General features: G+C 38.6%; 1 long non-coding RNA gene across 1 annotated transcript; it reads right to left on the minus strand.

Annotated features, from left to right (window-relative positions):
* Positions 1-4613: 4613 nt before the first annotated feature.
* On the minus strand, positions 4614-12221 carry LOC131319019 (uncharacterized). Its single transcript, XR_009197866.1, has 2 exons — positions 11986-12221; positions 4614-10280 (listed from the first exon to the last, which is right to left on the minus strand). It is a non-coding gene; the product is annotated as an uncharacterized LOC131319019 (long non-coding RNA).
* Positions 12222-13353: the final 1132 nt, after the last annotated feature.

The following is a 13353-nucleotide window of genomic DNA, read 5'->3' on the forward strand; positions in this document are numbered from 1 at the left end:
TCTTTTTCCTTTTGAAAGTGCCTCGAGACCAATATTTTGTTCAAGATTTGTCTCATATACAAATAAATATGTGCTAACACAAGAACCAATGACCTTTGGAATTATTTTTTGTTGATCCAGAATTATGGAGTTCACAGTTACATTTTGCACTTTTGAGAATGTTGGCATGGAATTCAATGGTTCATTACATCAAAAAAGAAAAAAGTGAATGCTCTCGAGTAGCAATTCAAATTGCGCCTGAGGCACATTACAAGAAGAGAGAAAATGTGGATGCACCCGGGCGCAACTTAAATACGCCTGGGGAGCACTTGAATTGCACCTGAGGTGCATGTGATGCAGCAAATATTTTTACTTTATTTTTTTACCTCACTTTTTCTAGTTCGAATAGGCAGGATACCAAAAAAAGGCAATCCTTTAAACATTATAAGGATTGTTAAAGCATAAGAGAGGCATAAGAAGGTGGTACGAAGTGATTCCATGAGTTCCATCCGTGAAGATTTCATTGACATATGTTTTCATTTTCAGGTATACATGATTCAAAAGTAATCTGAGATTCTTAGTTTGGACCGCCAGTTGGTTGGTGTTCTTATTCTTGTAAATTGGGTTAGAAACACGAGAGTTCACTTTGATGAAACATACTTCCTTGATGTGCTTTCACTGTTATTGGCTTTTGTCGCAATTCCAACGGTAAATTCTTAGAAATCTGCAAGCAAACAGGAATTGGTATATGTGAATGTATATATCTAGGAGTATAATGCATTTAGATGTGAATTTCTGAATCCTTGCAGTGGATGGAGGTGGCGTTTGAGCGAAAAGAAGCAGACGATTGGATTTTATAGAGGGGAAGGAGCTGCCAATCTTGTTCTTGCTCACTCCGGATCCTCTCCTGTATTTGTGTGTTCATTTATGCTTCACCCTTTTGATCATTTCATTGTGCCTCTTCATTTCATTTTTGATTATACAATAATTCAACTGAGCATTTTTCCAAACTCCAAAAGCAAAGCAAACAATTAAGTTCTTCCTTCCAAGAATTGGGATTTTCCTTTTGAAGAGTTGTTTGGATTTGCAAATGCATCCTTGTACCCTGTAAAATGAACTTAAATTCTAGAATAAAATAGAGATTAAAACGAGTTAGTTGACACTTAACAGTGGGTCAATAGAGGAGGCCATAGTAACATGCTTCGCTAAGAAGACAGTGCAATGTACCTACATTCATTACTTGTGACATTTGCTTCGATTTTGAGTAAACAATTTGATTTTGTCGGATTATTTTTACGCCCTCATGGAACTAAATCTTGATGGACTATCTTTAAATGAATATGTGTTGCATAATTGCAAAGCTGCATGTAGACTTCTTGTTTTCTTTTTTTTCTTTTTTTTTTGGGCAAGTAATGTAGACTTATTGTTGGTTAACAATACACTACTATCCTTGGGATTTGGAGATGCCTGTGCTTGGCAGCGGTACCGTCGAGCGGCCGATCCGACCATTCATCTCGGCGATCGATTGCTCAAATATTCATCAAAAAAATCAACAGTTTATATTTATATGCGCTCAGATTCAGTCCGAGTGATCCATACCGAAATGAATGGTCGGATGCCGCTTGGCACCGGGGTGCTTGGCGGCATCCTTTGGCCCCGTTTGTGATCCATTGACTCCCTTCAAGCAAGAAATTGGAAGGGCCCAAAGATTGAGGTGTATGCTTGGATAGTCACTTGGACACATCTCTCTATTAAAATATTAAATGATCACTGACATTTTTATTTTCTAGCCAAACGGAATTTTCTTTTTGACTCTGTTCATTTTTTTTTTTTGCATTTGTTAGTTTGCGTTAAATTGTTGGTAACTATTGATTCGTCTCAATGAGATGTGTCAGAGAAATGGAAAATTATGACCCAAACTCAATTATTTTTGGGAAAAATCCAAAAAAAGGCCAGACAATATTCAAACTTTTTGGACTTTTTCTTGGCTTTTTTAAAATAATATTTGAGTTTGGGTCATAATTTTATGGTTCTTCGATTTCTCTCGTCGAAACGATCCAATAATCCATAATAAACTTTGACGCAAAACTAACTATCGCAAAAGAAAATTGAATAAAAATAAAAAAATAGGGAAACATTAATCTTGTAAAAATATAAAATCCCCAAAAGAGAGTCAGGAAAATATTTTGGGGCAACTGACAGATTCTTTAAAAGTTTTTTTTTTTTGTTGAGATTTTTTCAATGGGTTTCAGCTTAAAATGAGATGGGCCGCTGGTAAGCTCAATTCAGTCCACTAAGTCCTAGAGCCCTGCTTCAAAACCCAAATTCCTTATTAGAAGCCCCACGCTCCAGTCACAATGACGGGTATACTAGTCTCGCTTTCAGAAAATCGCGGCCAAGTGTCAAAAAAAGCGGCCAAGAGTACTAAAAAGCGGCCAAGTGTAATAAAGCGAGGCCAAGAGTAATAACAAGCGGTTCGGAGTAATAACGAGCGGCCAGAAGCAATAACAAGCGGCCAAGTGTCAAAACAAGCGGCCAAGAGCAATAAGAAGCTGCAAGAGTAATAAGAAGCGGCCAAGTGTAATAAGACGCAGCCAAGAGTAATAACAAGCGGCCAAGTGTCAAACAAGCGGCTACGAGTAATACGATGCGGCCAAGATGTCCGAAAACAGATCATACACTAAAACCGTAAAACGCTTGTTCTGTAACCATGCTTTAAAAAATAGCGGCCAGATGTCAAAACATGCTACTAGGAGTAATAAGATGCGGCCAAGATGTCCAAAAATAGATCATATGTACACTAATCACGCTTTTACTAGTAGTAAGCAAGAAGAAAACGCCTGAACGACAATGATTTGAGCTTCATACTTTGTACTGTTCAAGCTATTGTTGAGAGGTGGGATGGAGTTGAAGAACTACGAAGATGTATGAACAACAATGATTAACTGAAGAAGCCGGGGTGGAGCTACGTTGAAACCGAAGGTTTTATCCTTGGTTTCGCATCTGAAGATCGATCACACCCTCAAATGCTAGAAATCTATGAGCCCAGCATTGGATGTCATATGTAGGAATGAAATTGTTCTGTTTCCTTTTGAAAGTGCCTCAAGGCCCAAATTTTTATTCAAGATTTGTCTCATATACAAATAAGTATGGGCTAACACAAGAACCAATGACATCTGGAGTTTTTTTTTGTTGATCAAAAATTATGGAGTTCACATTTAGATTTTGCACTTTTGAGCATGTTGGCATGGAATTCAATGGTTCATTACATCAAAAAAGAAAAAATTGAATGCTCTCGAGTAGCAATTCAAATTGCGCCTAAGGCACATTACAAGAAAAGCGAAAATGTGGATGCGCCCGGGCGCAACTTAAATACGCCTGGGGAGCACTAGAAATGCGCCTGAGGTGCATGTGATGCAGCAAATATTTTTAATTTGTCTTTTTACCTCACTTTTTCTAGTTCGAATTGGCCGGAGACTAAAAAAAAGGCAATCCTTTAAACATTATATGGATTGTTAAAGCATAAGAGAGACACAAGAATCCCGTACGAAGTATTTTCAGCTTTTAGGAGAATGGTAATCGTTTTCAAGGCAAAAATTGTATGGTTTTTCTACTTAAAATGGACTTTATCACAGTGTTCTTCAAACTTCATTCCTTTGATTTTTATGCAAAGTGCGGGTACATGGATAGAGCAGCTCAAATTCTTTAGACAAATTCCCTTTAAGAATAGCACCACTAGTTTCAGAATCATACTCAAAATGCCCTCCATTTTGAGAATGCCATAGAACTGTTCCGCCAAATGGGCAATGGAAGTCTAGAACCTGTGGGTGATATCTTTTTTTTTTCCTTCTTTTGATGAGTTCTGTGGCTAATATCTCATCTTTAAATGCCTCATCGTTGTGTATACTAATATTGGCAACTTGAAATTGTGGCTGATAGGATGATAAATTGTGAACTTGTGACATGGACATCAGTTATTGAGGGCTGTGGAGCCCGTGGGCTAGGTTTCAAAGCCCAGCAAATTGTTCATCAAATGGTGGAAAAAAGATTGGGGCAGAATAGTATTGACCTTCTTAAGATTATTATCTACTTCTAGCCACTCTTAGCCTTCCTTCTAAGTGAAGGCTGTAGAGTCTTTTATGCCATGAAATGGAGATTCGGAATGGAACCCGATCTAAATCATTACACTTGTATCGTGGATTTGTTGAGTCGGTCTGGGAAGCTCAATGAGGCTTTCGGTATGGTTCTGAAACTAGTGGCTTTTCTATGAGGTAGTATTTGGGGAGCGCTATTGGTAGCCTGTAGAGTTCAATAGGAACAAAAGAAATAGGGGAATATGCAGCTGAAGGCTCTTGGATTTGGAACCCAATAATGCTTGCTATTACCTTAGTAATGTTCAAGAAGTTGATTACATTTGATGCTTTTTAAGCCTTTTGTTTCTTTTCATTGAAAATCTAAAACTTGGTAATACATACATGTATGGTAACTATAGAAGTTTTCAAGATCATGTTTTTGTTGACCTTAAAGTTTCCAAGATCATGTTAACTACATTAAGGTATTGTTTGCCAATTATCATGTCAACCATTGTCTGACTCTGCAACTATTTTGCCACAACCATTGTGTCACGCCCTTGATTTTCAACATAAATAAAAAATACTCTTTTGATAAATAAAGTCATCGCAATAATACAATTAATACCCAAAAGATCTTCCTTTCTACTGTTCACAAATAAGATTCAGATATTACATTTTTGGCTCATTTGCCCCAAATTATCGAAATGCCAATGACCGAAGAAAATAATCTTACGGTTGTAACAAATGCCTTTCCAAAATACTTCTTTCAAATCAAATGCAAGTAATCGCCTCTTTTATACCTTTGAAAGTCATGATCAACAAGCACGATATGCACGCCATGCCAACTTTCTTGTTTTTGCACCTGAAAATGATAGGGTTGAGCATACACGCGCCCAGTAGAGAAATCTATACGCAAGTTATAGGAAAATATGATGAGTTATGCATCTAGAGTGAGAGAGTAACGACAGATAAGCCCAAGTACACAAGACTGTCAACAGCAGCACACTATGATCAGGGATTCTAGGCGACCTATATGAAGGATCTATCTACTCATATGTCAAACAAGTACCAATAATATTCCTACATCATTCTAAGTAAATAAACAACAGCTTTAGTACCGTTCATTACATCTCGTACAATTTCACAATTTTTCACATATCACATTTCATCACCAAATCCCATTTCTCATTATCATCAGTCATCAGAATCTCTTTCATCAACTTTATAAACCAATTTTGTGTCATGTGTCTGAGCCTAAGCTCCTGCCAGGCACTTACTCGATAACGAGCCCTGAAAGCAAATGATATGAGCATTTAGCTCCTGCCAGGCTAATTATGGGACCCTGATATCCCCTGCCAAGCGTCCACCTAGAAGGTTGGACCTTGAGTGTTAAATATGAGCTTTTAGCTCCTGCCAGGCTAATTATGGGACCCTGATATCCCCTGCCAGGCACCCACCCGTCGATGGGCCCCGAATGTTCTCGTTGTGTCCGATTGTTATTCACATTCAATTCGTATTTCCAAGTTACAAGCATCAAACCATCCAGTCATTTCTCCATTTAATCAAACAAGTACTTCTCTACTAATTACGCACGTCACGATATTTCTTATAGTCTACGATGCTCACGGACTCTTTTACGCTACTATAGCCTTTATGACGATACTCCAACTATGCTAACGAAAAATCAATGGCACAGACACGTTCGACGAGTCGTACGATACGATCTTTCAGATATTCTGATTTTCAGCAGAGTAGTCCATGTTCAAAAATTTATTAAAAATAGCATACTCAATATTTTTCAATGATTCCAACACCGAAACATCACCAACTTACCCATCTTTAAAACCTATAAGGACCCATAACCAATAGGGTCGTTTAACCATAGCCAAACAATGAAAAACGCTGCACAGTGAGCTGCCCAGATTTTCGGATTACAGGGCAATCTTCTAAAAATCACTATAAATCGAGTTCTTAATATTTTTGAGTGATTCCAGTCCCAATAGTTGGGCGATTGAATGAACTATGAAAGACGCAAAGGAACCCTAGTCAAATCTGCACTCCAAGGGTGGTTAAACAGGGGTTTACCGAGGCTACACGAATCTGCCTGACAGATTGACATACCTCCACTCAATCGATCATAACTTTTTGTGTACTAAGAGTTTTAAGATGATTCCAGTGGCAAATGAAAGCTGACTTCAAGATCTTCGAACCGATATAAAGTTTGCATAAAACGGACATCGGACGAGGAAGTTATGGCCGTTCGAAGTGGGCTGAAACCCAGAAAACGAGACAGATTGCAGACCAGTATTTTAGATATCACCGTAAATTCAATTCTCAACGGTTTCGAGTGATTCCAGCGGCACTAGAACGGGCTCTAAGTCTACTCTATTTCATACGAAGGAACCAAAATTCAATCATGAGTTTAAGAAGGCGTAAAACCCCAAAAACAAAGACCCTGTTTCTGCAGAATTTCGGAAATGGAACAAACAACCTCAAACAACGAAACAAAGCACGATCTAGGTACATAAACGCCGTATAAACGCATAACAAGAGTAAGAGATCCCTACCTCATGGGTTTTGAGCAAAACCCGAACCTTTGACCAAGTCAACCAAGCTCCCACGCGGTCCGATCATGATTTTTTTTGGATATTCGGAAAGCCCATGCGCCGTATAACAACTTTAATTCTCGGGCCTTGTCCGGAATCACCCCCTAGGTAGATGAAATCGAAGAGAGAAGAGAGGAGGAAGTTTTTCGGAGTAGAGGAGGAGAGAGAGAGTGCCGAGAGAGTGAGAAAAGAGAAATGGGAGAAAGTAGTCTCCTGGGGAAATTGTAGAAGTGGGGAGCAATCCCCCGCTTCTCGCACTACACTCACACGTGCACCCTTCACACAATTACCCTTATATCCTCCCACGAACACGTCACACCGAATATCTGCACTGTTTATCTCGACGGGCTATACATTAACAAAACAAAAAAAAAATATAGCCTAAAAAAAAAATAATAATAATAATAATAATACGGGTCTCTACATCCTACCCTCCTTAAAGAAATTTCGTCCTCGAAATTTAAATCAAACCTATGAAAACACATCATCAAAGAAAAACTCTAATCCACAAGACCGTGTCCACTCATGATGTTTCGTACCCATCTACTCTCGTGTCCAAGACGCAATGAACTCTACAATGCCACAATCAATTTGTATCACCTCTTACCAAAGCGATCGTCAGATCCTAAGGTTCACACACATCGATGAAGGAGCTGCCGTGTTCGTTTGAATCTTACTCGTGTTAGCAATCAGTTTTGGTCTCCCAAACCGTATCCATTTTCACTCTTTCCGATTAATCAGTTCCGGTTCTAAGGATAGTATTCAAACACAAAGGAGAACTTCATGACATCGTAACTCAACAACTTGCCAAGCCATATACAATTAACAAGTTTAAGATTTTCCCTTCTCTCCCTTGAGGTTTATAAGACTCTTTATGTACGCTAATAAAGTGGTCAACTCTCATACGTTTCTATTTCACTTCCTTTCTTTTTATTCAACTTACTCTCGCTCTCAAGACTCACATAAGCAAAGCTCTAATGAGCCTCAACGCTAACTCAAGACAAGTTCCCTTTAAAGGCATACGTTAGCTCAAAGTCTACGTGTCCGACACAATGAGATTTAGAATTAAACAACAATAATGAGTTTCCCACTCACCATTCTCATAGTAAAAGTGCAATATCACACACCTCCAAGCAATTTTGACGGAAAACTTGATCCATTGAAAATTTTAGTTTCCGTACTTGAAAAATCATCGAAACACGTCCACCTTGTGGCAAAATTTTATAGAATTTAACAGGAAAAGTTCATTTACAATTTTTTTTTTTTTTGATATTATCACCAATCAATCTTATGCACCTCACCTAGTCTTTAAGGGTAACGACAATTTAGACAACATAGTAACGAATTTAAGATAAGGTTCACATCTGCATGACATAGCCGACTCCAAACTTGTATCGGTATTATTTTCCAAAATGAACTAAACTAAAAATCAACTTTCATACAACATCACTCTCATTCGGAAAAAAAAAAAAGAAAAATAAGTTTTGACTTCAACCCGATCTTCAGATGTATCAATAGGACACTTCCATTAACCGAACACCAATAATTTCATACATAGATACTCAATACACATAAATCAAAACCGCTAACCACAATCTCTAACTCACACCTCTTTGTATCCCCATAACTCTTTTTACCAATTCTGGACTGCATCTTAAGGGCAAATTTCACACATTCAGATTACACAACAGATCAAGCACTTAAATGAAATACCAACACATTTCATACATGAATATCTCCTGAAAATCAACCGTACAATTTAATGTCTTACACAACACCAACCACATATTCACGCATTAACACTCACTCAATATCCAACGGATTCAAAAGGTATTCAACGAACTCCCCGAGTGTCCAACGGACTCACCAAGTATCCACTACTTTATAATTCATGGCTTCAGGAAGCCCAACAGTCATCTTATTCCTTTTACTTTCACAAAACCTTATACCGTGTCTATTTACTTTACCAATCTCGAGCTTTCTCATTCATTCTGTCAAATCAAATCACGTACTTCTCACATTTACAATCCTAAACGTCATATCATAAATGCACGTATCATCAATACAAATCATTCTTCTATTTTAACAATATTGCAACCTATCAACATCTCATCACTTAAGAATCAATCTTATTCTAGCAGTCACGCTCACCACTAATTTCGCACCATTCCCACTAAAGGCACCAACTACACTCCACTTCATTATCACCCTTAATAGTTCAACCTCATATCGCCCTTACTTCAAACAATTTCCTTACCTTGCATATATTGACCATTTGACTTAAGTTACATCACTATCGTTTTACTTTCCCTCTCTCCGAATAACACAACTAATATTCTCCTACCGATTCCTCATAACATCACCACTACGGCAATCCCTACAATGACTACAACAACACCATAGCACATCATTTTCTACAAAATTTCTATATATAGACATCTGTCTCAAACCTAGAGATCTTACCCCTAAGTATAAACCGAGTGTCCAATTGACTTCCCGAGAGTTCCATCTAGAAGGAGCGGTGATCAAGCGCATCTTCCAACTGGATCTATTCGGTAGTCGCCTGGGTGTCCAGGAGACACATACTGTATCTAGACACCCTACCTATAACCCTCATCTTCCTAAGTCAACCTCAGATACTTATAACTCTCCACAAGTGTTCCACCCGCCTTACCAATACTCTAAATCACTACCCCTATAACTACCATAACAATAACAAACCACAATCACTACCGCAACAAAATATCATCCCTTCAAACACATTCAAGTCACTCACTAGTTCAATCCTCTAGCTATGATACACCTCACTTCACATAAAAAATTACTTAAAGTGTTTAAAATTTAACAAGTAATCTGCACAATCCAAATAAAACACATCAAGTACTTAGTTCACAAATCTTACTAACAGTCAAACACTTCTATTACATACTAACCGATATCATCTCTCACATATCGACCTCGCCACTACGCATAGCGACCACAATCCTTCACGACTTTTCAGCTCATCTAAAAGGTATCTTACCACGTAGAATCCAGTAACAAGACTGCTAACGGAAACCACAACAATGACAACAAATGCTGCCACACCCCCTACGCACAGACCAAACTTCCATTCTTCCCAAACAAGGGTCACCAGTATTCCACTTAACAGAGTAAACGTAAATGCAAAGCCACACCGGTGAACAAAAGTCGGTCATGCAAGCACACACATGTTTTTGTTAAAATATGCAATGACTTTTGAACCCATGAGATTAAAAATCTCCCCACGGTCTCAAAGTATTCAAACCTAGACGCTCTGATACCAAGTTGTCACGCCCTTGATTTTCAACATAAATAAAAAATACTCTTTTGATAAATAAAGTCATCGCAATAATACAATTAATACCCAAAAGATCTTCCTTTCTACTGTTCACAAATAAGATTCAGATATTACATTTTTGGCTCATTTGCCCCAAATTATCGAAATGCCAATGACCGAAGAAAATAATCTTACGGTTGTAACAAATGCCTTTCCAAAATACTTCTTTCAAATCAAATGCAAGTAATCGCCTCTTTTATACCTTTGAAAGTCATGATCAACAAGCACGATATGCACGCCATGCCAACTTTCTTGTTTTTGCACCTGAAAATGATAGGGTTGAGCATACACGCGCCCAGTAGAGAAATCTATACGCAAGTTATAGGAAAATATGATGAGTTATGCATCTAGAGTGAGAGAGTAACGACAGATAAGCCCAAGTACACAAGACTGTCAACAGCAGCACACTATGATCAGGGATTCTAGGCGACCTATATGAAGGATCTATCTACTCATATGTCAAACAAGTACCAATAATATTCCTACATCATTCTAAGTAAATAAACAACAGCTTTAGTACCGTTCATTACATCTCGTACAATTTCACAATTTTTCACATATCACATTTCATCACCAAATCCCATTTCTCATTATCATCAGTCATCAGAATCTCTTTCATCAACTTTATAAACCAATTTTGTGTCATGTGTCTGAGCCTAAGCTCCTGCCAGGCACTTACTCGATAACGAGCCCTGAAAGCAAATGATATGAGCATTTAGCTCCTGCCAGGCTAATTATGGGACCCTGATATCCCCTGCCAAGCGTCCACCTAGAAGGTTGGACCTTGAGTGTTAAATATGAGCTTTTAGCTCCTGCCAGGCTAATTATGGGACCCTGATATCCCCTGCCAGGCACCCACCCGTCGATGGGCCCCGAATGTTCTCGTTGTGTCCGATTGTTATTCACATTCAATTCGTATTTCCAAGTTACAAGCATCAAACCATCCAGTCATTTCTCCATTTAATCAAACAAGTACTTCTCTACTAATTACGCACGTCACGATATTTCTTATAGTCTACGATGCTCACGGACTCTTTTACGCTACTATAGCCTTTATGACGATACTCCAACTATGCTAACGAAAAATCAATGGCACAGACACGTTCGACGAGTCGTACGATACGATCTTTCAGATATTCTGATTTTCAGCAGAGTAGTCCATGTTCAAAAATTTATTAAAAATAGCATACTCAATATTTTTCAATGATTCCAACACCGAAACATCACCAACTTACCCATCTTTAAAACCTATAAGGACCCATAACCAATAGGGTCGTTTAACCATAGCCAAACAATGAAAAACGCTGCACAGTGAGCTGCCCAGATTTTCGGATTACAGGGCAATCTTCTAAAAATCACTATAAATCGAGTTCTTAATATTTTTGAGTGATTCCAGTCCCAATAGTTGGGCGATTGAATGAACTATGAAAGACGCAAAGGAACCCTAGTCAAATCTGCACTCCAAGGGTGGTTAAACAGGGGTTTACCGAGGCTACACGAATCTGCCTGACAGATTGACATACCTCCACTCAATCGATCATAACTTTTTGTGTACTAAGAGTTTTAAGATGATTCCAGTGGCAAATGAAAGCTGACTTCAAGATCTTCGAACCGATATAAAGTTTGCATAAAACGGACATCGGACGAGGAAGTTATGGCCGTTCGAAGTGGGCTGAAACCCAGAAAACGAGACAGATTGCAGACCAGTATTTTAGATATCACCGTAAATTCAATTCTCAACGGTTTCGAGTGATTCCAGCGGCACTAGAACGGGCTCTAAGTCTACTCTATTTCATACGAAGGAACCAAAATTCAATCATGAGTTTAAGAAGGCGTAAAACCCCAAAAACAAAGACCCTGTTTCTGCAGAATTTCGGAAATGGAACAAACAACCTCAAACAACGAAACAAAGCACGATCTAGGTACATAAACGCCGTATAAACGCATAACAAGAGTAAGAGATCCCTACCTCATGGGTTTTGAGCAAAACCCGAACCTTTGACCAAGTCAACCAAACTCCCACGCGGTCCGATCATGATTTTTTTTGGATATTCGGAAAGCCCATGCGCCGTATAACAACTTTAATTCTCGGGCCTTGTCCGGAATCACCCCCTAGGTAGATGAAATCGAAGAGAGAAGAGAGGAGGAAGTTTTTCGGAGTAGAGGAGGAGAGAGAGAGTGCCGAGAGAGTGAGAAAAGAGAAATGGGAGAAAGTAGTCTCCTGGGGAAATTGTAGAAGTGGGGAGCAATCCCCCGCTTCTCGCACTACACTCACACGTGCACCCTTCACACAATTACCCTTATATCCTCCCACGAACACGTCACACCGAATATCTGCACTGTTTATCTCGACGGGCTATACATTAACAAAACAAAAAAAAAAATATAGCCTAAAAAAAAAATAATAATAATAATAATAATACGGGTCTCTACACATTGCCTGCATGACCTCTCTCCGATTTCAAACGCATTACTTTATTTGACGGTTTGGCATAGTTCTTTTTCAGTAATGCTACACACACAGATTTTGTGCACAGATTTGTTGTGGGGCCCACTACGGGTCCCACACAAATAATCCGATCCGTTCATTAAATGTAAAATATTTTTTCAAGGGCCTCCGTGAAAAATCAACTCAATCCGATACTTACAAATGCTCGATTCAATCATTTAACTTTTCGTTTGAATTTCAGGATAATGAAAAGTTAGATGATTAAATCAAGCACTTATAGGTATCGGATTAGGCTGATTTTTCGCGGAGGCCCTTGAAAAAATGTTTTACATTTAATGAACGGCTCGGATTATTTGTGTGGGACCCGTAGTGGGGCCCACAACAAATCTGTGCACAAAATTTGTGCACAAAATCTGTGTGTGTAGCATTACTGGTTCTTTTTTTGCTTGGCAAAAGATGATTTTATAAAAGCTCGTTAAGGGTACATCGAGGGGAAGAAAAAGTGGATAAGCAACAAAAAAAAATTGCAAGGGTACTGGGTACTGTATGTGAAGGATTCGTTTACAAATGCCGTTGTGTTACAACTTATTGTCATGCATTCAGACATCTTTTCCTTCAACAATATCAGCTGATTAATGATCCACTTACGACTTTTCGTAGTGACACAAAGTGAATTTGTATTTGGAACCAGAATTATGGAGTTCACAGTTAAAACATTTTGCCACTTTTGAGCATGTTGGCTTCAAATCCAGTGGTTCATTACATTGAAAGAGAAAAAAGTGAATGCTCCCGAGGAGCAATTCAAATGCGCCTAAAGCGCATTACGAAATGAGAGAAAATAGAACTCGCCCGAGGCACATTACAAAAAGAGAGAAAATGTGGATGCGC

Source organism: Rhododendron vialii, chromosome 3a (genome assembly GCF_030253575.1).
Source record: "Rhododendron vialii isolate Sample 1 chromosome 3a, ASM3025357v1".
NCBI lineage: Eukaryota > Viridiplantae > Streptophyta > Magnoliopsida > Ericales > Ericaceae > Rhododendron > Rhododendron vialii.